Genomic DNA, 27,747 nt, shown 5'->3' on the forward strand with positions numbered 1-27,747 from the left:
ATTTAAAAAGAAAAATAAAAGAATATTTAGGCGTCTTAAAATGAATTAGGTTGATATATAGGTTAGCTTACAGGAGTAATGTGACAAATTTAGAAATTAATTTAAAGCAAGGAAATAAAATTGTAGCCCGAGAAACAGCTGAAAACTATACATTAATATGAATCAGGTTGGACTCATTACAACGATGACAAGGTAATTCCCTTAATATGAATTCACCATTAAATGTTCTTGGGAGAATGTTAATTTAGTATGTGTCTGTCAACTGGATGGTGTCTAATTTGACATGTTAAGAAGTGATATGTCCTGTTCACGTTCAGCCGTCTATCTAGGCAGCAGTGGGTCTAGAATAACCAGGAAATGTTTGAAACTTAGCAATAATAAACTATTCTTTGTGACATTCATAATATGAAATGGATTTACAAAAATACCAATCTTGAAAATTATCTCTGTAAAGAATTACTTCGTTGTTTAGAAAATATGTTGTTGATATAAATACGAGAGATTATTTATGCTCTTGGGATTTGTGAATTACTGAATTAGCAGGATCAAATTGGGATGAATTTCCTCATATTAATCATTTTACTTTACAACATTTATTTGAAATTATTTTATTTGATTTCAATCAATAAAATTGTTTACAATTTTATGGAATTACAAAAATAGTAAAGAAGAGGGAAGGAATATGTTCTTGGTTAGTCACTGAATCCGGCAGCCATGGTTTTTTTTCCTTCTTTCGGCTAACCCTACGGCGATAAATTTTACTGTCTGTAACAAAAGAGTGAACCGTCAGAACACTGAAAATGGTATCTCGTACCAATACCCTAAATTTGAAAAATTAGAGAGAAAGAAAATAATATTTCCACCAGGAACTATGAGCAGTTTTGCCCCAGTTTTGCTGGCATCGCAATAGGAAGTCCTTAATAGTCGCCGGATGAGACGATGCTTAAAGATGTGGTCCTTATTACATGAAAGCACCAAAATTCGCCGAAAGTCTAGCAATACTATACCTAAGGATTAATGACAAAAAGTTCATCAACTTGCTGCCCACCCAAAGAAAAACCAGCCTTAATAGAACAAATACCTCAAGATGAATTTCGGCAAGAGAACCTAGGTACTGCCTTGGTACAGCCTAAAACCCATAGAACAAGATATCAAGACCAAAGCGGGCAACCTGTACTCGATAATACTGTTTGAAAGTCTAGTTACGAATTATCCTCAACCAGCAAACACGCTACAACTACATTTCTCGTCAAGCGGCAGATAAGCAACTTAGACATTTATAAAAATGGATAGAGTACGGTATAAACGAAATTGCCATCATTTATTTCAATAATAATAATTACAATTATTATATAAACATTCATACAATTACTTTTTCCCCAAATATTAATATGAATCACATCCCATTACCACCGTTACTAGTTCAATGTTTAAAAAAGATACTTTTACATAGATATGTTTATATAAAACGACACCTCTTTATATATAGGCACATGTTATGATAAGTGAGTTCTGGAGACAGGAGATTAACTGCGGTGACAGTTCGTGTAGTATTTACTTTTACAGTAATTCCACCTGTCTATTAATAAACATTACTTTCAGGTTACTATGATGGGTCATTAAAAGAAACAAATAAAAAAATAGTCACAAGTCCAAAAAAAACAATAACTATTTATCTAGCCGCAGTTATAACTTACTAGTATTTGTAATTGTTTTTATATAACTTACATATAAACAATAATAAAAACTAGTAAGATTACAAAACCGCTAACAAAAATAAATTTAATCTGATTATAGAAAATGAACCTTAAAATTCTAAAAAGTTTAAAAGCAAAATATAAATAAATAAATAAACAATGCAGTAACAAAAAGATCTGATCTATGAAAATAAATCCATTAGTAGACAATACTAAGCTCTATATTTGAGGAATATATCAAGGTTTTCCACGTATTAGATTACGAGAAAACCAAGATTGAAATTTTTAGACTTTTCATTTCCCTCTAAATTTTAACCACTATATCTTTCTCTGTAATCGCTAAAACTCTATGTAAATATATCTATTTGTAGACAATACTAAGCTCTATATTTGAGGAATATATCAAGGTTTTCCACGCATTAGATTACGGGAAAACCGAGATTGAAATTTTAAGACTTTTCATTTCCCTCTAAATTCAAACCTCTCTATCTTTCTCTGCAATCGCTAAAACTCTATGTAAATATGTCCATTTGTAGACAATACTAAGCTCTGTATTTCAGGAATAAATCAAAGTTTTCCACGCATTAGATTACGAGAAAACCGAGATTGAAATTTTAAGACTTTTCATTTCCATCTAATCCAAACCTCTATATCTTTCTCTGTAATCGCTAAAACTCTATGCAAATATATCTATTTGTAGACAATACTAAACTCTATATTTGAGGAATATATCAAAGTTTTCCACGCATTACATTACGGGAAAGCCAAGTTTGAAATTTTAAAACTTTTCATTTCCCTCTAAATTTTAACCACTATATCTTTCTCTGTAATCGCTAAAACTCTATGTAAATATATCTATTTGTAGACAATACTAAGCTCTATATTTGAGGAATATATCAAGGTTTTCCACGCATTAGATTACGAGAAAACCGAGATTGAAATTTTAAGACTTTTCATTTCCCTCTAAATTCAAACCTCTATATCTTTCTCTGTAATCGCTAAAACTCTATGTATATATGTCCATTTGTAGACAATACTAAGCTCTATATTTGAGGAATATATCAAGGTTTTCAATCTATTAGATTACGAGAAAACCGAGATTGAAATTTTAAGACTTTTCATTTCCCTCTAAATTCAAACCTCTACGTATATCTTTCTCCGTAATCGCTAAAACTCTATGTAAATATGCCCATTTGTAGACATACTAAGCTTTATATTTGAGGAATATATCAAGGTTTTCCTTCCATTTATTGTACAAAAAATATAATTAGTTGCATAGTTCTTCATTTTATTTAACATTTTTTTAATTACCTGCAGTTTCTTTTCCATGAAATGATAATTAGAATGAGAGTTATTGTACGATTTGAAAACAAATTTTATCTTCATTACTTGATGACGTGTGAATGAATAGTGCAAATCAAAATAATTATTTTATCTAAAGCAATTAATCAGAATGTCAAATTTCATTTAACTTTAATAATTTCGTTGTAGATTAATTCGCATATTTTGATAAATTTAGTAAACATGGTACGGGCAGATCAGAATAAACTACTAGATAGTGTGGAGAAGTGTTAGCGTCCATTGCACGTTTTGACGGCTAAACAGTTAAAATGTTTGATTTCCAATAAATTTATGTAATATTTCACCAACTAAATTTATTAACTTCTCTATAGAAATCTGCTATTTACTGTGGTTTTGATTTGTTGTTATTGTTTTGGCGTTCTAAAATTCCATACAACCATTTATTACTTGTCAACAAATAATAGAGGTGGCAATTATGTAAAATTTACACAGTGTATTATCTTGTAAAATATATTTCTTTGATTGTTTTGTATAATTTCGTTTGTTAAAAGTTTTTTACTTTTGCAAATAATTATTTCCTGCGTTCTTTTACACATCCTTTTTTACATACTTCCTTATTTCCTACCAATAGCGAGAGTTGGAATGGCCACTTCGTCACAGAGCATCCTGCAGACTAACAATAGTTTCTTTGAATACCTGCATTGATGGAAAAGAAAACCTATTAAGTTGAAGGCCTGTTAGATACCAGAAAGGAATATTAATCTTTCGACTCTGTATTTAGGCAAGAAAATGCCTAAATGCATGATTAAATAAATAAACTGATTTTATAAATGATAAGAATTCATTTATTTCTCTAAATCAGCGGTTCCCAATCTGGGGTACGCGAAAGATTGTTTAGGGGTACGCAAAAAAAAAGTTATTATGTTGGAAAATATAAAAATTATACAGATATATTATTATTGAGAAAAAAATTATATAATAAATGATTCCTACAACTTAATTACAAAATTATTATAATATTATTTTGACTAATATTACACATGGCCCGCATATAATTTACTTCTCCTTTATTAACTCTTTGCTGTTTCAATTTACGACCCCTGCAATAGTTATTGGTTTGAAATGTTTACCTATTCATAAATGATCTTTTTAATAGGAACATTTCATATGTATATGTTCTTTACAAGATACATTATATTCAGATTGTTTTGCTGTTAATTTAAAGTTACAATACGTAAAATCAAGAATACGATTATTTATTTTATTTATTTATATACAAGGTGTTCATTTTAAGACGGCTCAAATGCATTTCATGCTTAAACGGTCAATCTGAGCAAAAAATGGTAAAGGAAAAATTTGTTGCCCGTCACCTCTAGTTTCAGAATATGTGACTTGATTTTAGATTCCTGCCCGCATAAGCGGCTGACGCGCGACCAAATGTGAGGGTTTGCAGTTGACCCCCATTTTCATATACACAGTTTTAAAGGACATAAAAAGTTATGAAAGAAACCGGAAACCCCAATTCGATATCTACGAAATTAAAGGTGCTAGGCCATTTCAAAATCTGGTATTTATGAATTATATTTCAATTTTTTAACTTGTTATCAAAGAGAAAGAAGAGCACGCGATTGGTCATTTTTATGTATTTTTTCATCCCCTTTCTATTAAAAATATTGCCAAGGCAGTAAAGCGAGTATTTTTCTTAATATCGGGAAATAAGTCGTTTTCCGAGTGATTTTTCTAAGAAAAATCAAACGTTAAGAGCTTTAGATGTAATCAAGCATACAGAAAATGGCTAAAAATTAATTTTAAATCTGTTACAAACAAGAAGGTTTAATAATTATTTGGTAATTTTGGGAGGGTTGCGTTTAATTACCAAAAAAATTGGAAATCTCCTGCCACATATTTAAGTGATCAATATCTTTCATGTAAAGGATCAAACTTATTCCTTAATTTATCATATAATGCACTTTACTCAACTTGTGAAGCATGTACTGTGCCTTCAAAGGTGCCTCCTCAGATTCAGAGACCAGTTGAAACCTCCTGGCTAACCTGGCTTGCGTGCCTCCTCTGTATATATATATATATATATATACGAGGGTCGTTTGAAAAGTCCGTGCAAAGTCAGAGAGATAGCACCACTGGCGCGTATCGAGGTTATGTTTAGTTAGTAGCATCTCTTGGAAGAACACACACGAAGTTTCAGCCAGATCGGTCTATTTCTATGTGTTTGGCATTCGTTTGAATCGAGGAAGTCGAGTGATTTTCAAAAAATGGACGAAAAAGAATTTCGTGTGTTGATTAAACACTACTTTATGAAAGGCAAAACGCCTCAGGAGTCTAAAGAGAAGCTTGATAAACATTATGGTGACTCTGCACCTTCGATTAGAACAGTTTATAAGTGGTATCAAAATTTTCGGAGTGGCCATATGGGCACAAGTGACGCTGAACGTTCTGGATGCCCTGTTGAGGTTACTACTCCAGAAATCATTGATAAAATCCATGATATGGTGATGGATGACAGAAGAGTGAAGGTGCGTGACATGGCTAGAGCTGTGGGCATCTCGAATGAACAGGTACATAATATTTTGCATCAACATTTGGACATGACAAAGCTATCCGCAAGATGGGTGCCGCGATTGCTCACGCTTGACCAAAAACGAAATCGTGTGAAGTGTTGCAAGGACGGTTTGCAGCTGTTCCAGAATAATCCGCAGGACTTTAAGCGTCGTTTCGTCACTGTGGATGAAACATGGATACATCACTACACTCCTGAGACCAAAGAACAATCTAAACAATGGGTTACCAAGGGGGAATCTACGCCAAAAAAGGCGAAGACCGTTCCTTCAGCCGGAAAGATTATGGCGACTGTCTTTTGGGATTCGCAAGGAATAATCCTCATCGACTATCTGGAAAAGGGTAAAACTATTACAGGTGCATATTATTCATCGTTATTGGACCGTTTGAAAACCGAGCTGCAAGAAAAACGCCCACGATTGGCCCACAAAAAAGTCCTTTTCCATCACGACAACGCACCAGCTAACACCTCAGCAGTTGTGATCGCAAAATTAATGGAAATAGGGTTCCTACTCGTTTCACATCCCCCCTATTCTCCAGACTTGGCTCCCTCGGACTACTATTTGTTCCCCAATATGAAGAAATGGCTGGCGGGAAAAAGATTTTATTCAAACGAGGAGGTGATTGCAGAAACGAATGGCTATTTTTCAGACTTGGACAAATCCTATTATTCGGAAGGGATCAACAAACTAGAGCAGTGTTACGGATTGTATAAGCCTAAAAGGAGACTATGTTGAAAAATAAAAAAGGTTTACCCCAAAAAATTAAGTAGTTTTTATTTTTGCACGGACTTTTCAAACGACCCTCTTATATATGTTAGGGGTACACACTGAGGAAACAATCAGGTAAAGGGGTACACTAATGAAAAAAGATTGGGAACCGCTGTTCTAAATAATGAAACAACATGAATTTGGCAAGAGTTACTTTTGTATTACTGTCTCCAATAAAATATACAACAATAGAATAGCAATGTAAATAATTAACTATACAGATCTACAATTAAATTAATTATGTGTACGATACATTGTGTGTTTGATAGCACAAGAGTATTCTAAATTGTAGGTCAACTTGATAATATAATGTAGCCATAGTTACTTAGAAAGCTGATTTAGAATTATCTTTTCAAGACTAGGGCGGAGTTTCTAAGTGACATTATTGTTAGAATAAATTCATTAAACGTACAAAGTGGAAAAAAGGGTGAGTTTGGATATGGCCCATTAGTTTGAAGACGATCATATGTTTAGTTTGAGGTCACAAAAACAACTCCATTACAAGTCTGCACTTGAAATTCTAGTCTACCCTAACAACCACTAGTACTAACCAAGCCTAAAGGGTTTATCTATATCTTCTTTCCTGTACTAATACATACAATCCTCTCACTCACTCACTCAAGGCAAACAATTTCCACTCAATTACCCTGGGTTGCTATGACTACAGGCAGCCATTTTGAATCAGTGCCATTAGCGCTGTAGGGACAATGTAATCAAGTGGTAGAAGAAGGCTTTGGGGGTAATCATCTCACTGCGAGTTCTAATGTTTACACTAGCTAATTATACAGGGTGGAACCGGATAAGTGACGAAAAATGTTTTCTGTTAAACTATATTCAAAATGTAGTACAACGCCGCCTGAACGAGTGTCCTATCTCTATCTATTAGAGAGTTATGATTTTTTCAGGTTTTTTTCGACTAAACCCGACCTTACGTCATAAAAACACTATTTCTCAACTAGTGCCTCACTTTTTTACATTTTTCACCTCATTTTCGTATTCAGCATTAAATTTCCTATAATTATAGATCATTTTCGTAGTTATTTAACTTTAATCAGATTCATTTATTACAATAAGAAAGTTAATTTTTTTAGGAATTTAGAATTTTCATGAATTTTCAAAAATTAGCCTCTTCGACAAAATTGGTCTTAGAGGCTGTCAAATTTCTCAAAAACTGCTCCTTTTAATACTCTTTCCAATGGTATAATAATCAGTTTCAATAATAGCTGTTTCCTTTGGTCTATTACTGAGAAAGTGCTGAAAAACACGGTGTTAGCGTAGGAAGCAAAGGGGACTGGATGAAGCGTACTCGCATATCAATACTATTATTTATTAACAAAATCATTTCTTTAAGCATGTAAAATACATAATTACTTAGTAATTATTGATGTATCATGTTCTCAAAATGCCGACCTCGATTCTTGACGCATAACCGAGCGCGTTTTCGCATTGCTCCCACTGTTGTTGAAAATGTTCTTTCAGTTTTTCTGAAGCAGCAATTACCCGTCTTCTCACCTCTTCTTCACTGTTGACCTCAACCTTGTAGACCTCACTCTTAAGAAAACCCCATACGAAGTGGTCCATAGGGTTGAGGTCAGGAGATCTCTGTGGCCACGCGGTAGTTCCACCTCGCCCTATCCACTCAGGAAAACGTTGCGACAACCATCTTCTGACGTTCACCGAATAATAAGGTGGAGCTCCGTCTTGTTGATAAATTAAATTTCTGCTAACGTTGTGAGGAAGATTCAACAACACTGGGAGCAATGCGAAAACGCGCTCGGTTATGCGTCAGGAATCGAGGTCGGCATTTTGAGAACATGATACATCAATAATTACTAAGTAATTATGTATTTTACATGCTTAAAGAAATGATTTTGTTAATAAATAATAATATTGATATGCGAGTACGCTTCATCCAGGCCCCTTTGCTTCCTTCGCTAACACCGTGTTTTTCAGCACTTTCTCAGTAATAGACCAAAGAAAACAGCTATTATTGAAACTGATTATTATACCATTGGAAAGAGTATTAAAAGGAGCAGTTTTTGAGAAATTTGACAGCCTCTAAGATCAATTTTGTCGAAGAGGCTAATTTTTGAAAATTCGTGAAAATTCTAAATTCCTAAAAAAATTAACTTTCTTATTGTAATAAATGAATCTGATTAAAGTTAAATAACTACGAAAATGATCTATTATTATAGGAAATTTAATGCTGAATCCGAAAATGAGGTGAAAAATGTAAATAAGTGAGGCACAAGATGAGAAATAGTGTTTTTATGACGTAAGGTCGGGTTTAGTCGAAAAAACCTGAAAAAATCATAACTCTCTAATAGATAGAGATAGGACACTCGTTCAGGCGGCGTTGTACTGCATTTTGAATGTAGTTTAACAGAAAAAAATTTTCGTCACTTATCCGGTTCCACCCTGTATATTATATTTGATCAATATCAGAATTCACTTATCTTACACAACTCTATTCATCAACTAGCCGCAGAATCTTCATTGCATACGTTTTGATTTGCAATTAGAGCAAAGAATGCTTCCTACCTTTCGCAATGTACCTCCGTGCAAACAGATCTTATATCCAACCCAACCGTTGTATTCTACTCTCCGTTATATTAGAACGGTTTCCTATTTTGATAGAAGCTTTTAAGGTGAAAAATAGAATAGCAAAATTATAATTTTCTATTTTAAAATTTAAAAAAAAACTGAGCATAAACGACATTCTTGAACATAAAAGACATCCTTATAAATAGACTTAGTGCTGAACTGTGTTGGCATTAATATAATAGTAGTCAGTATATTTTCTCGCTTCCGGTATAAACAGTAAGGAGAACAATACAAGAATATTTCCACAAACACTGCATTTTCTTAGCTCCAACAGTGACAAAAGAGAAAAAGGGAAAACACAGTTCTGTGAAAAAGATTTCACTACGAATTGATGGAAAATTGCGCTAGTAATTTAGACCTTAAAAGGGTTAAGACATAATAGCTTAGTATCTTTAGTTGAACTTTAGTCAAAACTATTGCATTTAGAGAGATTTGTAAAGCAATTGGAGTGCAAATAACAGTGCATTATATTTCATCACATATTATGCAGACATTCAGTTGCATTCTATTGTGAATCAACACCAAAAAAAAAAATCTTCTATTTCTAAAAAGTTATAAATAAAATGAAAGTCGTTCATTATATGGGTGAAAATATTTATTTGCATGAGTGTGTTGTTTTATTAGAATGAGTGTTTTAGAAAGATCTGAATAATTTTTTTGATATCTTCTTTATTGCAAAATAGGGAGCTATTCCTCATTCGTAAAGGAAGTGGTATTAGATTAGCGAATTCTCAGACCAGTAGATGCTACGCGTAAGCGTTCCTTTATCGTGAAACTGACTAGTGTAGTGTCATTCAGAAGTATTATTAGGTGCGAAGGACCTTAAATGTTGAGTAAAAACTCACAAACAAAAACTCGTTCACAGCACAAATTCGATTAACTCCACTTTTTGAAATATGTTAAATTTAATTGTCAAAACACTTGGTCGAGTAATAGATTTTTATATTTATAATACATTTCCCCAAATAATAAAGGTAACCACCAAGCGACAAAAAAAAAATTGAGGCTATTAAATAATAAATACTTTATTTCAGAAGCCAATTTGATTAACTCAGTGCTCGCAATATAAATCGTAGCAATAATTCAACTCAAATTCAGTGGCAGGCGCTAAATGATAACGGTGAATTTATTTGCAATTATTACATTATTTCATCGCATTTCCCCACTTTTTTTGGTTTACGGAGGTAATCGAGTTGTGCATTGATACCAAAATTTGGGAATTTTTGCAACTTTCAAGTTCTTGAGACTTGAATTTAACTTAGAACGTATATCTCTTTACGTTTAACTCATTTAACGTAAATGAGCTGTTATTTTTGAAAGTGGTATACGCGGGTCGTTTGAAAAGTCCGTGCAAAGTCAGAGAGATAGCACTACTGGCGCGTATCGAGGTTATGTTTAGTTAGTAGCATCTCTTGGAAGAACACACACCAAGTTTCAGCCAGATCGGTCTATTTCTTTGTGTTTGGCATTCGTTTGAATCGAGGAAGTCGAGTGATTTTCAAAAAATGGTTGAAAAAGAATTTCGTGTGTTGATTAAACACTACTTTATGAAAGGCAAAACGCCTCAGGAGACTAAAGAGAAGCTTGATAAACATCATGGTGACTCTGCACCTTCGATTAGAACAGTTTATAAGTGGTTTCAAAATTTTCGGAGTGGCCATATGGGCACAAGTGACGCTGAACGTTCTGGACGCCCTGTTGAGGTTACTACTCCAGAAATCATTGATAAAATCCATGATATGGTGATGGATGACAGAAGAGTGAAGGTGCGTGAGATTGCTAGTGCTGTGGGCATCTCGAATGAACGGGTACATAAAATTTTGCATCAACATTTGGACATGACAAAGCTATCCGCAAGATGGGTGCCGCGATTGCTCACGCTTGACCAAAAACGAAATCGTGTGAAGTGTTGCAAGGACGGTTTGCAGCTGTTCCAGAATAATCCGCAGGGCTATAAGCGTCGTTTCGTCACTGTGGATGAAACATGGATACATCACTACACTCCTGAGACCAAAGAACAATCTAAACAATGGGTTACCAAGGGGGAATCTGCGCCAAAAAAGGTGAAGACCGTTCTTTCGGTCAGAAAGATTATGGCGACTGTCTTTTGGGATTCGCAAGGAATAATCCTCATCGACTATCTGGAAAAGGGTAAAACTATTACAGGTGCATATTATTCATCGTTATTGGACCGTTTGAAAACCGAGCTGCAAGAAAAACGCCCACGATTGGCCCACAAAAAAGTCCTTTTCCATCACGACAACGCACCAGCTAACACCTCAGCAGTTGTGATCGCAAAATTAATGGAAATAGGGTTCCTACTCGTTTCACATCCCCCCTATTCTCCAGACTTGGCTCCCTCGGACTACTATTTGTTCCCCAATATGAAGAAATGGCTGGCGGAAAAAAGATTTTATTCAAACGAGGAGGTGATTGCAGAAACGAATGGCTATTTTTCAGACTTGGACAAATCCTATTATTCGGAAGGGATCAACAAACTAGAGCAGCGTTGGACGAAGTGTGTAAGCCTAAAAGGAGACTATGTTGAAAAATAAAAAAGGTTTACCCCAAAAAATTAAGTAGTTTTTATTTTTGCACGGACTTTTCAAACGACCCTCGTATAGTCAAAATTCTTTTGTTGACTTTATAAAAAAAACTCGTACACCATTGAATGTAACATATGATTATAAATATGGAAAGAATGTGCCTATATTTTACTGAAATTACCATTAACTAATTTTTTTTTAAATTGGACTTATACCACTTTCAAAAATAACAGCTCAAATGTTGGTACACACAACGTACTAAAAAGCGACCACAAAATGTGAAATATTGACAGAGACTCAATTTCAAAAATTTAACACCAACACAAATAACTATTTCTAGTTGAAGAGAGTGAAAGAGCAAAAAAAAGAATGGGAATTAATTGGAGAGCAAAATAAAACATGACAGAAGACAAGGTTGATGGACGAATAGACTGAGAAATGAGCTAGATTTGGTAGCAATTTGCTGCTGCAGGCCCGACACCTCCATAAACCGTTTCTTCTAGCCGATATATAACTAGCTAAAACTACTAATGAAGTTGGAGGATGTGTTATATATGTATATGATGAGACGTAGTGTGAACTATTAAATAGTTAATAGCGGCAATACCTCCTTTGATCTCCTATTTCCACTAAACACCCGTCCACCCTGTAACAGCAGCACATGTGTTGACGACCACAAGTACCATATAGAGTTTAGTAATATATAAACGACACGACGACATATATAAATAAATATGTGACAGACAGACAGTGACTGTAAGGGGCATTTCTACATGCCTTACACCTCTTATTCCGTTTAAATATCTTCTCTTTTATCTTCATTATAATATTAATGTTTGGAGGGGGGAAATATGTTGAGGAAGTTTGCACATTTAATAAAAATCTTAAATTGTAAATTAACCGCACGTTTAAAATTAAATTTACCTTAAATAGATTCAATATACTTTTAATCTAAATCAATTCTAGGTAAAAGATAATTTATGAAGGGGGAAATTTATAATTTTGTTTTTGTAAAATTAAAGATACAACAATAACATTTATAATTGCAGTTTTACCTTTGTGACGTTGATTAAGGCCTCTTTGCGTTCTGCAGCTTTTCGAATCAGCTTACTCAGGAACTGTAAACAAAATGTTATAAAACTTGAAAATTTGGTGTCTAAAATCAAATGATTTTGTCTTATTACAGTTTTAAGCATAAATACTGATAACTAGGTGGAATTGGCCTTTTACAGTTTACTTATTATTATTATTTATTGTTTGATTATTATTTATTGTTTGATTATTGATTTATTGTTTGGATTATTGATTTATTATACATATACAGAGAGCAGTTGATAACCTCCAGGCTAACCTGGCTTGCGAGCCAGAGGAGGCACCTTTGAAGGCACAGTACATTATTTGATAAATTAAGGAATAAGTTTGATCCTTTACATGAAAGATATTGATCACTTAAATATGTGGCAGGAGGTTTCCAATTTTTTTTTTGTAATTAAACGCAACTCTCCCAAAATGACCAAATAATTATTAAACCTTCTTGTTTGTAAAAGATGTAAAATTAATTTTTAGCCATTTAAAGTATGCTTGAGAACATCTAAAGCTCTTAACATTGGATTTTACTTAGAAAAATCACTCGAAAAACTACTTATTTCTCGATATTGAGAAAAATACTAGCTTTACTGCCTTGGCAATATTTTTAGTAGACAGGGGATGAAAAAATACATAAAAATGACCTATCGCGTGCTCTTCTTTCTCTTTGATAACAAGTTAAAAAAATTGAAATATGATTAATAAATACCAGATTTTGAAATGGCCTAGCACCTTTAATTTTGAAGATATCGAATTGCGGTTTTCGGTTTCTTTCATTACATTTTATACTCTTTAAAACTGTGTATATGAAAATGGGGGTCAACTGCAAACCCTCACTTTTGGTCGCGCGTCAACCGCGTAGGAATCTAAATTCAAGTTACATATTCTGAAACTAGAGATGACGAGCAACAAATTTTTCCTCTACCATTTTTTGCTCAGAACAACCGTTTAAGCATGAAATGCATTTGAGCCGTCTTAAAATGAACACCCTGTATAATTATACAAAAGAAAAACACAACTAAAATAGATACTACCAAATGTAAGTAACAATATATGGTATTGTAAAATTATAAATAATACCACTGAAAAATTAGCTATGAGGTTAGCATACTGGACTCCCACGCGGAGGTCCCGGGTTCGAATCCAGCAGCTGACCCTTAGATTTTCTCTTCCTAGGAGCTTCTTACAGCTCACTGTCCGGTGATGGACAGTGTTGTCTGTAACGAGAGAACACTGTCCGGAGGCCGGCAGTGCACTGAAAAAAGCTCCGAGCGCTAAAAAAAAAAAAAAAAAAAAATACCACTGAAAAATAACAAACAGAAAATAAACTTAAAATTAATTTAGACAAATGCTTAAACTGATTACTATTAAACTAAAAATAAGAACTATTAGAATAATCTGAATTATACATACTATGTCCCATAAAGTTATAGTTACAGCATATGTCCAGCAATCTTAGGAAAATAGCGCCCTAAATTTATGTCCAAAAGTGGTAAAGTAGTAAATATTTCATATCTGTTTTTTATTCAAAACATTCAAAAGTAAGTTTAAATCATTTTAATAACCAATCAGGTTTTATACAGATATTCTATCTGTATTCTATACAGATGGTAAGCTGGGCAAATAAAAATATATGCGCTAACGTTTCTGCCTCGTCTAAATGCAGTGTTTGCATTTGTCATTGAAATTTAAGATGTAAATACATCTTAAAACTAAACTTTAACAAAAACTTACAGTTTAAAATGTTAAGTATAACGGTTGATTAAACGCCAAAAGGTACACAAATCAGCAAGCACCCAACATTTCATTAATTCTTCATTAATATTTAAGTAATTTTACTGCATTAATATTCATTAATATTTTTTAGAATTTATTAGATGTCACAGACCCTTATGCTGGCCATTTTCGTCTACAAAATATTTGTTCAAGTAACTCTGTAGATTGACTGTAATATCTAGTTATTTATAATAATCAAACTATTAAATACAGGTTAAAAAGAAAAACGTTATAAAAAATAAAAAAAAATTATGAGGCTAAAAAATTCAAAACTTTTTTTTATAAAAAAAAATGTAATATGTAATATAAAGTAAATAAGATATGTATATTTTTAGGACAGCTAATTATTCCAGTATTTTACTATAAGTAAAATTAAATTACAATAGAGAAATCAATAATTGTTGTTGAATAATCTACTTGTTATAACTGTGTGTTATTTGTGCTCTCGAATATTTCGGTAAGACGAATTCAAGACAGTAGCCTACTCTAACTTTGTCTTTTTCTACTTTAACATGCATGTACATATGTGTGATTTATCATAATTATAACAAAAAAATATTATAAATGAAGTGGCCAGCATAAGGGTCTGTGACATCTAATAAATTCTAAAAAATATTAATGAATATTAATGCAGTAAAATTACTTAAATATCAATGAAGTATTAATGAAATGTTAGGTGCTTGCTGATTTGTGTACCTTTTGGCGTTTAATCAACCGTTATACTTAACATTTTAAACTGTAAGTTTTTGTTAAAGAGATTTTTGTACCTTTTGGATAGATTTTCCTTTTTGTCTATTTTACAAAGTTACATATCTGCTTTACAGATTTTTTTAAATTTGGAATAAGCAATTCTATCATTATAACCTGATAAGATGGTAAGTCGGAACCGTAACTACCACTAGAGAGATCTTTTTAAAGAATGATTATCGTTAAGGTCCCCCAAACCATCCTCAGTAACAACTTTTTTTGAAAAAGCGTTTTGAATAACATAGGAAGGTATTTGTGCGTGAATAGCAAAATTAAACTGCGATTTCATTACTTCCTTTTAAGAGGAGTAAGAAAAATAAACTGCGATTGCAGAACTTCTTGGCAAAGAGGCAAAGATTTTTTAATCGAACGACAATTCATTAATTTAAATCGGTTCACTCATTGATAATTTAAACGATTGCAGTACTTCCTCTTAGTAGCAGCAAGAAAATCGGCAAGGTAGAGGAGCTTTAACCACTTATTCGAGCTGAATTTTATCAAAATCGGACTAAGCGTTATGGAAATATTGGTAATAATAGTTTTAGATAGGGCCTTACTTGGGTCGGGCAAACTCCCCTCCTTATGAGGCACAGCGTCGAGACTTTAAAAGTGCAAAAATGTACAAAATTTCGATTCGAATGACACTTCTTTCATGAAAATCGGTTCACGTGTCGATAATTTGAAACGATTGCTATACTTCCCCTTAACAAGAGTAAGAGCTGATCGCAACAACAACAACAACAACAACAGCAACAAGAACAAGAACAAGAACAAGAACATTTTTTGAAAAAGCCGTTTTTGCTCATTTTCGGCAACTTTTTTCTCGAAACCTATTAGATCTGGGTTGTTGCAAAAAAATTACAGTTATAAAGGAGGATTTGCCCTATATTTTAAAGAAAATTTGGGAATTTTATCTTTAGTAGGAAAAGAGAAAAAAATTGTCAAAGTTGGGTGTTTTTCAACGTTACGCTTTTTCGTGCACTTTTTGACGATCAACCCTTATACAACTGTCCTACCGGACAGTTTTAATAGTTTTTTTAAATAAAGAACACATTCATCTATTGAAGCTACTCGAAGTTGGCTAATAGTTTTAATTATTTGGAAGGGCATTTCTAATTGGAGATTAGAATTGAACTATTATTATGGAAATTGGATTTGTAAAGGTTAGTGTAGGGTGTATTTCGCAAACTGATCACATCCAGTTCAATCAAATTATTTTCATATTTGTTTAAAACTTATTTTTTTAGAGTAATAATTTGGTCCACATCTTGGGATTGCCCAACTAAGAAATCAACAGTTTCATTTCATTTCAAAGTTGTCTGTGACGAGAGAACACTATCCCGAGGCTGTAAAAAAGCTTTAATCATCTTGATGACGCGCCTTATGTTAAAAAAATAATAATTGACAAATATTCTCTACAACAACCGACTGACTGGTGGTCAGTTATATCCACTATTACGAGTCAACAAATATCGTAATCCCACTGCGACATAAATCACAACTTATCTTTTGAATAATCTGTCATTATGTGTACGCCCTATATTAGAATATATACATCTGCAATGCCCCAAAACATGTACGCACACTTAGCGTACATTATCAAAATGTAGGGAGACCCATTTCTATGTTTCACGCATCACAAGCATTCACTTCTCCTGAAACAACTGTAGTCTGTCAATTCTACCCATAAAATGTCAAAGGTCCCAAAAGGCAAGTCTAGTTCGCTTGATGGAAAGATTGCATTAAACTGTACGGCCAGTAAGATCGAAGTCTGGACACCCCTCGCCTTTAAAAAGAACAATTGGGTCAGCACACAATGAACATCGAGTGTGTACTAGTGTTTGACCCAATCACCTACACAAATTCTTAGCTCAAGTTACTATAAGCTCTCTATTAAACTATTTTTAACCAATATTTGACTAGTACAGATGAAAATTTAAAATATTTTGGAGATATTGATCATTTCGGATGACTGAGTTAAAGATAAACTAAATGCAATGACCGGTTATTCAAAAATTAATAAAACTTTTGGCACCAACACAGTGGTATCGGATGAGACAAAGCTGAAATTATTGGATACAACATAGGTTCTAACTCTTAATTGTGGATCTGAGTCCTGAGCCATGAGAGAATTGGTAAAAACCGCATTCATTTGATAGCAATGAGATATCTTCGAAGAGTAGAAGGTAAAACAAGAAGGAACTGTTAAGAACACCACCATTAGAAGCAATTTGAGACGTGAAACAGTAGAGGGTACGAATTATGGTGTTCGCAATTACGATGGTTTGGACACACTTTACAAGAGCGGAAGAGACAAGGGTTCCCCAAAAAAAAAATGGAGAGAGTACGAGGCCGGATGTTCAAAAAGGAACCCCAGAAGAACGACTTGAATTGGATAAATGCTGTAGAATGTCTTGAGACTAACTGGACACGTCCATCAACCAAGCCAAATGGCTAAGGAGGAAAAAGATACGTGTGGCGCCAGTTTTGTAAATCCTCGACACTGCAAGAGGAAGATGTATGTAAACGATATCGGAAATAAATGTTAGAACAATACTTAGATATATATATAAATGGCATTGGCTGTTTATAAATATTATTTTATCTTATTAGTATGATCGGATGGAAGTATCTCCACCATCTTTGGCATTTCGTCACGTACAGTGCTGAATTTTGGGTACACCTGTCAACTATGGAAACCATTGGCAGTTGAATATTAAATTGTTTATTAAAAAAGAATTATAATTACGCAATTGTCTGGTTTTTATTATTTTATTGATTTTTAATTTTATTTCGTGTTCTGGTAATACCCAAGGTAACTTATACAGACAGAGTATGTCCAAAATGATATTGATAGAATTTAATGCTATTGTTAAATAGTTAAGTGATAAAGAGAGATGTTTCTCTCACTTACTGTCGTAAGATAGGGACTTCTTCTGGTTTTAAATGATTAACCAGGTGAGCTCTAGAAATGAATATACCCCCAAAGTTAGTACGCCTCATAAGGATGACTATGAGTAGTGCGGAATGTGTTGTGCGCGTATAGGGGGATTTATCAAAAGAGTGTACGCCAAATAAAGGGCTGCGGCAGGGAGACGCCTTAGCATGCCTCCTATTTAACTTGGCTCTGGAGGGACTCTGGTATACAGACCAGTGGCACTTTAATAAATAAGACGGTCCAGATTCTTGCACACGCTGATGATATTGACATTATGGCAAGATCAATGAATGCCATGAAGGAAGCGTTTCTGTCCCTAGAAGTAGCAGCTAGCCGACTAGGACTGGTAATTAATGAAGCGAAGACCAAGTATATGCGCACGGGATGTGGCTCCACCGCCCAAGTGCAGCACTTGAGCATCGCACATTATAAAATTTGAGAAGGTTGATGAGTTTACTTATCTTGGGTCACTGGTAAACAGTGAGAAATAAAAAAGAGGATCATGGCCGCTAACAAATGTTACTTTGGCCTAGTAAGGCATGTAAAAAGTAGACTCATCTATCGGGACATAAAAGCCCTTCTCTACAAAACCCTCATCCGACCAGTGCTGAGTTATGGTTCCGAAGCGTGGGCGATGACCAAGGCAGATGAACGGGCCCTTTCGCTTTTTGAACAGAAGGTACTCCGTAGAATCTATGGTCTTACACGCGATGGAGCGAATTGGAGAAATAGGAAAAATCAGGAATTGTACACTCGCTTCACGGATCCTGATATAGTAAAAGTAATAAAGTAGACTGCGATGGGCAAGACACATAGCTAGGATGAGTGAAGATGAGATTCCTAAGAAAGTGCTGGAAGGAAACATGCAAGGATCCAGGAGGGTAGGCAGACCTAAGCTGGGAGGATAGTGTGGCAAAGGATGCTGCGTCTATGTTAGGATTCCGTAACTGGAGGGCGGATGCGCAGCAAAGAGACGCCTGGCGGGCACGACTTGAGGAGGCCAAGACTCTGCATGAGTTGTAGCGTCAGTTAAGAAGAAGAAGAAGAAGAAGAAGCAGGTGAGATCCTTTTGCGGAATCCTGGGTTACCGAAAGCAACAAGAAAAGAGAGAGATGAGGAAAGGAAGAAAATATTGGATTTTTACTTCCTCTTATCCTTTGTAAAAAGAAGTATTGCAATCGAGCAGATTTTGATTTTTGAGTTTTTACCAGATGTACAGGGTGACCAAAGTTATATGCTCCACCCACTTTTTTTTAAACGGCGGGAAATTTCGAAAAAATAAAAAACACGTATTTAATCATTTTTAGTCTAGTTTATTTTCAGTGAACGACCCATTTTTTTAAACCCCTGTATCTCGAGATACAGCATCCAACTTTTGTTTTTCAAATGGAACGTTATATTTTTTGTTGCATATTTTTATAGTATTTGAGCTCCTAAAAAAAACAAAAAAACATTTTTTGAAATCGGTTAGGTTTTTCAAAAGTTATGGTTATTTAAAATATGAAAAACAAATTTCAGTTTATTGTCAAAATTACGTTATTTTTTTTTAAAGAATCTGTTCAAATTGGGCACAATCAACGGATAGGCAAGCCAAAACTCTGGACTCCCACGCTTTGCTTGTAGCAGCACTTATGGTAGCGAAGTCAAGATCTAGGCAGGCTAGAGTTATTCGACGTTTCAGATCATCGACTGAAGCCACGGGATTAAGGTTACTGAACACTTTATTTTTTAGATATCCCCTCAAAAAATAGTCCATTAGAGTTAAGTCCAGAGATCGAGGTGGCCATTGGATGGGACAATGATTCCCTAAGCACTTTTCATGGAAATTTCTGTCCCAGTAACCTCGAACAACTCTCGCATTATGTGCCGGGTAACCATCTTGTTGAAAATACATGTCTAGCCGACGTTGTAGAAGAACATCTTCAAGCAGAACTGGCAAAATGTCTCTTAAAAAAAAGTTGGATACCTTTCACCTGTTAAGTTCTCTCTGTAGAAGTATGGGCCGATTAGTTGATTTCCTAAAACTCCACACCAAACGTTTGTAGAAAAAAACAACCTGAACGTCGAATAACTCTAGCCTCCATAGATCTTGACTTCGCCACCATAAGTGCTACTACAAGCAAAGCGTGGGAGTCCAGAGTTTTGGCTTGCCTATCCGTTGATTGTGCCCAGTTTGAACAGATTCTTTAAAAAAAATAGCCCAATTTTGACAATAAACTGAAATTTGTTTTCATATTTTAAATTACCATAACTTTTGAAAAACTTAACCGATTTCAAAAAATGTTTTTTTGTTTTTTTTAGGAGCTCAAATACTATAAAAATATGCAACAAAAAATATAACGTTCCATTTGAAAAACAAAAGTTGGATGCTGTATCTCGAAATACAGGGGTTTAAAAAAATGAGTCTATCACTGAAAATAAACTAGACTAAAAATGATTAAATACGTGTTTTTTATTTTTTCGAAATTTCCCGCCGTTAAAAAAAAAAGTGGGTGGAGCATATAACTCTGGTCACCCTGTATACTTTTTAAAGTCCACCAAGAAGGAAATATCTGTTTTACAAAGTTATCTGTACGTAACTGTTTTGCCCTTAAAAAAAACGGCTCTAAGATTTACCTGTGTGCAATGAGCGTACGAATTTCAAAGAAAATTTTTGGAACCATTTTCTACAAAATCTCCCCAAAAAAAAACCTCAAGATAGCACTTCCGGAAGTCAGATTTTGTTGGAGATTCCTTGTGTAGCACTGTACAATAGAAGTATATAGTCAACACTGGCGTATAGAATGGCAGTGACAGAAATGACTATGATAAATTAAGCTGCAGAAATCGTATAGCAGAGGCCATAAAATAAAATAAAATAAATGAAATAAAAGAGTGATGATGATAAAACAAGGTGAAGCCACATTAAAAAAAAAAAAGACTATGAAGGGCGAGTAGAGGGTCACGTGTCAATGCCAATGCCACACAAATTTGTTAAGACCGGCCATTTCTTTAATTCTGTCATACTTTTAATGTGGAAGCTACAATCAAATAAAATAAAATAAAAAAATGTCCCAAGATTTGTTTTCACTCATTAAGAAATGTTAATGCCATAATAGAAATACTTTTTCTTTTTTTTTTTTTGTAAAAATTCCTCAAGAAAGGTAACAAACACTTTTCAGCCTCTGTGGTTAATCGATCCATCAACTAACAATTACAAAACAAAAAATTGCAGTTAAGGTAAACGAGAATAGTGAGTGTGTGGCATTACAACTTACTACAATTATAATTACTTTGTAAACAAATAAAAACGGACAGACAAACAAAACAAAAACAAATAATATTACTATATAATTAAAGGGAACGTGGCTGATAAATTATTAGTTTAAAAAAAAAAACACATTTTTAAAAAGAAGACTAAGAAAACAATAACATTGTTCTTGTTCTTATTATATTGTGCATGTGTAAGAGAGAGAGACACACACGCAAAGTGAGAGAAAAAGAGAGACTGTGTGGTTGTCCATAGACCGGATGCTGTTGTAAACATTCTGAAGAAATACTGTTTTCTGTCATTTGTGTGGTCTTGTGGCAAAACGTTCTCATTTTATTTTGTACGGAAAACAATGAAGTTCAATTGTTTTCACTTCCTTATTTAATAATAATAAAAATAAAATGGTATTTATTTATATTGTAGACTGTTATTAAAATCCTAACATATTATTATTAAATAACCTAATTCCATGGAATAGTTGGAAATTAGAGAAATATGTTTTGACAACATATCTAAGACATAATTCATTTAAGTTCTCTTCTTCATATACCTATAAATAAATTAATATTATCTTTGATAAACATTTTCTAGTGTTTTGTTTTGTTCAGTTTTAATAGTATTACAAATTAACTGTAACAGGAAAAATGTAATTCTACTAAATTTAATAAAAGTGGAGAAAAGATTGTTTTTCTTTTGAAGCGCATCTGTTTTTGTTGCTAATTAACTCTAGATGAAATAATTTACTTCTTTTCTTTTATTTTGAAGAGGATATTGATTATCAAACAACCAGTGGATATTATTATCTTTAATCTTTGAGGATTATAGTTTGCTACCCATTATCTAAAGAGACTTTTCATTTTTTAATTTGCTTTAATTAAAATCTGGTGTTTAGCACTACTCACATGAATGAATTCCTTTGCTCATTAATTACAAGATATCAAGCAAGACTTGCTTTTAGAAACATTCACAATAAGGAAAAAAATTAACTAATTTTGCACTTCCGGATTTTTCTTCAAATTTGGATCTTCAGCAGCTCATTTAATCCTTGTTAATCTTGATCAATAAATTAGGCTAAAAAATTGCACTACAAATAAGGTAACTTCACTGCTACATACATATTAGCTCTGCGGGCCTTCGCCTCTATCCGCTCGGCAACCGTGGCGCCTACCAGCTGATAATATATTCTTAAAAACTACGGCTTGCGATTTTTTTGTTGTTGTTGAAACGAAGAAATGGAGTAGATATTTTTGCCTTTCCTGATTATTACGCGTTTGGAAAAGAATTGTAAATTGCCAGAAAGCCTGCAGGATATTCTTCTTTTAGAAGGGGAGGGATGATTAGGCACCAGGGAGTTGAAATCCCTCTCTAAGGGCTTTTTTTGTCTACCTAGATCTTCTGCTGGTGTGCGTGGTTCTCTTAATTGGGAAGAACCATTTTCAGAGAATCTGGGGAACATTGAACCCAAAGTAAAACGGTATCAAAGTGCCAAGATTCACTTTCTTTTTGTTAAAAAAAAAAAATCCGTTTAAGTTATTATAATTTAATGCAATATACATGAAATAACAATAACATTAACAATAATTAACAATATTAACATTATTAACAATAATGTATAAATAACAATTATACTATACTACCGTATCGTAATGTATAATTATAATATTAGTAACAATAACATTATCTTGTAGTACATTAGCTGTAGTGTAAGATGTATGAATACAATACTGTATTTAAGAGCATTTGGTTGAAAGTAACAGACTGACGTTTAATTTACAGAATATAATGTACACAATGTTTGCTTAGTGATGGTACAGCAGGGGCAACTTAGTGCTGGATCGATTAAAGGTCCTCTCTAGGGCGTTTATAATTATGTTAGTAATCGACCCGGCTTGTCCATTCGACTTCTGTCACGCCCTTTGTCAAGTGCTTGCTATTAGTATTAGCGGGCTGTATACTGAGTATATTTCTATCTCTCACAGCCTCCCCCACCCACCACACCACATAGTATTTCAGCATAAAGTAGTATAACAATAACATTCTACAATAATTCATTGTAATGTTTAAACGTGATTCATATCAATTATCAATTAAACAATGTTATTATCGCAATGTCATCAATAAACTTTGACCTTTTCTGGTGTCACATTGTGACACATCTTAATTCTACTTTTACAGAATATATTCAATTTATTTAAGTAAATTTCCTTTCTTCTTAAAGATGGGCGACAAATTAAATGAAAAATTGCTACCTTATATCGGTCCTTATCTTTTTCAATAAACAGTATAATGCCTTCTATATTATATTATCCTTCCTCTATTCTCTCTCTTTCTACTTTGTTTGAGTATTGTGATCGTGCCATATTTCTGAAATTGGATTTTCACTAAACTTTTTTAGGGTTTTCCATTTAAACTTGGAGCTAGTGCTGCACGAAACCGAGACGAGGCGAGACTTTATGCAGTCTCGATCTCGGTCTCGGTCGCTCAAGTCTCGGTCTCGGTCTCGTCGAGATATCTCGGTCTCGTTGAGATATCTCGGTCTCGGTTTTTTTGAATTTTTGTTTACGTGAAATAAAAAATACACCTCCCAACAAACTTCCCGCTCCATTAGTTACGGCTGTTGGTGAAGATAAAGAATCTGATGATTCACCTTTTGACGACGACGACGACTGCATCAATATTTTTGCACCATTTGCTCAAAAATCAGCAAATATCACCGAAGCATGGAAGACAGAAATAATTAATTACACCAAATTAGACCAAGCACCAGTAGACGTTGACATTTTAGAATGGTGGAAAACACTTGAGAATTCCTTCAAAAATTTGTCTAGAATGGCGAAAGATATTTTTAGTATCTGTGCAACTTCAGTGCCATCTGAAAGATTATTTTCGCAAGCTGCGATGATAATGACCAATAGAAGATCTTCTCTAACTTCTGACTCTGTAAAAGCTCTTTTATGTATCAATGCTTGGGCAAAGTGTATCTTAAAAACGAAAATTTGTGGCAATATTTTTTAGGTGCATAGATAGTCTTTTTTTCAAATTCACTAATTCTAAAATTCTAAAATATAATTCAAATAATATCAAAGTTCAAAGTATTAGATTATTAATAGTGAAATTTATGAAATTGAATAAATTAATGATATGAATAGTGAAATTTAGTGAATTTATGTAAAAATTAGGTAATTCGAAGGGGGCCGCCACGGTAGCCGAGCGGTGCGAGACCTGCGAAGCTAATGTGTATTGTGGTACAGGGTTCGATTCCCCGGTCTTAGGCCTTGGATTTTATTTAATGGTTAATATGAGAAATTTACAGTAAAGTATGTTTGCTAGTCGCCTCCGTCCGCGACACCTAATTGGTAGTTGGACGTAAAGCCCCGCCTGAAAAAATAGGCGATTACTTTACTTTGCTTACTTTATTTATGTAATTCGAAGTCAAATAGATGTAGTAATATTGAGCATATATAATAAAATCGTATCTTTTAATAATTAATTCAATACTCGTAATGATTATTTATTAATAAAGAACACAATTTTATAATTTTGTAGCTAAAAATTAATATTTGAAAAACCGAGACGAGACCGAGATTTCTCGACGAGATATATATCATGTCTCGATCTCGGTCTCGGTTGCTCAAGTTACCGAGACCGAGACCGAGATTTGTCTCGTTTCTCGTGCAGCACTACTTGCAGCCCATTCAACAGTTTTCAATCTTTTCTCAGGTGAACTTTAAAAATGTGTTTTTGATAAAACCTCTATCAAGAAAAGTAGAGTTAATCACAATACTTCTCGTATTACGCTGTAAGAGAATTAAACCATAATTCTCGCTCTACTGTTTTCAAAATTTTTTTTTTTTTTTTTTTTCACACAAAATGATAGACTTACTTACTACTATATAGCATTTCTGTTGCCTACATAGTGACAAAATTGAACACTGAATTTTAGTTTCAAATATAGCTAAATGTCGTTGTGCGACAACGCAATCGATTAAAATATCAACACGACTCAGTCATATTTCAATGTCATTTAGAAACTATAGGTTATTCAGTCTCAAGTAAAACGATAGGTTGACTGACAAAATCGCCAATGTATAGCCCAGTAAATGTCAGTCGGGATGAGACCCTCAGCCTTGTCCTGTATTTCTATACAGTTCGCCAATAAATTGACACACATTAATACATTTATGTACACGCAATATTGATTATGGAAGAGGTAATGTCTAAATTCTTCTCACGCCAGTGGCTATAATATCATTCTAGTAGAAAGTCGATAAAATTTATACATATCATTTTCAATTAATCTAACATAATTGCTGTTAAAGAATTCCAACTAATACGAATTGTGGACACATAAATTCTACTACTAAAAAAACCACACTGGCATGATTCTGGTTCGACGTAGAAAAAGCCTTTGACACCATTTGGTATACTGAACTTCTCTTCCGCCTAATTGAGTACAAATTTCCTCTGAACCTCATACCACTCCTTCAGGAAGTCTACCTAAACTCTGCTTCTTTATACTCCTATCCAATCACAGCAGTCGTTCCTTCCTCAAGGTTCTAACCTGTTCATTACATACCTAAATCCTCTCACTAAATCTCTGTACGCTGATGACATGGTTTTTATAGACGTCAACATGGAGAATCGATAGCATCACCAACAGACTTACTCTTGCTACCGACAGATTAACCAAAATTCTACACTAAATTGAAAAATCAAAATAAACGCTCATTACTAAACGTAGATCTTTTATTAACCGACAAATTAGACATAACAATTCTTCGATCATGTGGTCTAACCACGTTAAGAACCTGGTCAGCAAACTGAATTTCAATGTACAAGTGCTCGTCAAAGTGAATTTTAGTAAACTGACTACAAGATTATTTCCTTTACTCTCACGTGACTCCAACTGTGACCAACAAACTCCTCGTTTACAAAGCGGTCATTAGGCTCTGTCTGGAGCCTGACTTGTAATAGCAACATCAATAAACTCCAAGACAACACAGAACAAATTTCTCAGACTTGCCAAAGACTCTCCTCGACGCACTAGAATTGACTCACTTCACGAAACTGCATCCATTATCTCCCGGTACACTCCTACATCCAAAATCCTCTGCTCAAACTCCTTTCCATCCTAGAATGTTATCCTAATCCGCTCTGCCGCGACATAGCCTACTACAGATCCTTCTATACCCTACATACACAAAAGAATAGAACATATCCTTCTCTAACTTTCTCCTTTAGTTGCAAATTTTTCCTTCCTTTTCTCTTGCATTTTCTAGCCTTCCCAACCTAATCTTTGCTTTATACAATGTAATTAATGTTGTAATGTAATTATACACTGTCACTTCGTGTTTGTAATTAAATTGTTCATATTAATAATAAACTTCATCTATTTATCCTTTCTAATGGTGGCATATTTATTACAAATTCTTCGACCACAGCCGTATCTCCAGGACTACACATGTCCAAAAGCGAATTAATATAATCTATCAACATGGTACATTTGTTTCTCAAATACGTGTAGAAATGTCGGTCTAATTTAATTTCCAAGTACATACCAGGGATTCACCAAGCTGTAAGCCATTGCCTATTGAATATTTGTCTATCACTTTATAATATTCTGTTAACAGACGACATTTCACTATAAAGGACACAGAGTATTACATAGAAAACACGAGATAGCTGCTTTAGTAATGAAGTGCCTGCCAATCATGCTGGGCAACATAAAATATATACATATATATCAATTATTTTATAAGATTTTTCTAATTATAATCTTGTGTACTGGCCAGGTATAACCGATGATATTAAAAGCACTGTTTTAAGGTGTCAAACTTGTGCCAGGTTTAGAAATAATAACATTAAGGAGCCGTTAATTCCACATAAAATGCATTTTTTGCCGAAAGCCGGACAGTTAAATTGTGAATGAACAGATCCACATTTTTTACATTTATAATTATTCCGATAATTAAAATTATTAAATTTATTATTATTACATTTGTAATTATCTTTTTTATAATAGTTATCCATTTTCTCTTTCGTCTTCTTCGGTTGCTTCCTATTTACAATTCTGTCGACTTCTGATGGTTTCATTTCGGCTGCCTGTTCTCTGCTCAAGGCCGTAGTCCTCCCCAACTCAATGGCTCTGTCCAAGGTAAGCTCCTTTTCCTGCAGATACTTCTCCCTCAGTTGGTTATCTTGTACACCCTGCACAATTCGGTCCAATAGAAGTCTGTCTGCCAACGCTCCATAGTCACAATCTTTTATTAACTTCTTCAGTTCAGTGACAAAATCATCGAAGGTTTCCTGTTCCTTCTGTTTTCTGCTATTAAATCGAAAACTAGAGACTATAAGGTTCTTCTGAGGGCTTACATACTCTTCAAATTTCTTAAGAACTTCTTCAAAGATTTCAGACTTGCCCTCTTCAAATTGGAAAGTATTATAAAGTTCCTTA

The 27,747-nt window shown here is 33.9% G+C and overlaps 1 long non-coding RNA gene across 2 annotated transcripts in view; it reads right to left on the minus strand.

Annotated features, from left to right (window-relative positions):
- LOC141454638 (uncharacterized) overlaps window positions 1–27,747 on the minus strand; it is a 115,034-nt gene that overhangs the window by 16,213 nt on the left and 71,074 nt on the right. The window contains exons 5-6 of one of the 2 annotated variants that reach the window (XR_012458854.1): window positions 12,552–12,614; window positions 593–765 (exon numbers count right to left, since the gene is read on the minus strand). This is a non-coding gene — a long non-coding RNA (uncharacterized lncRNA). Of the gene's footprint in view, window positions 1–592; window positions 766–12,551; window positions 12,615–27,747 lie in introns of those variants that run through there. The other variant, XR_012458855.1, reaches the window with a different exon arrangement.

This window comes from Rhodnius prolixus, unplaced genomic scaffold, assembly GCF_049639745.1.
Source record: "Rhodnius prolixus isolate KJV_2025 unplaced genomic scaffold, Rpr scaffold_9, whole genome shotgun sequence".
NCBI classification, from domain to species: Eukaryota; Metazoa; Arthropoda; class Insecta; order Hemiptera; family Reduviidae; genus Rhodnius; species Rhodnius prolixus.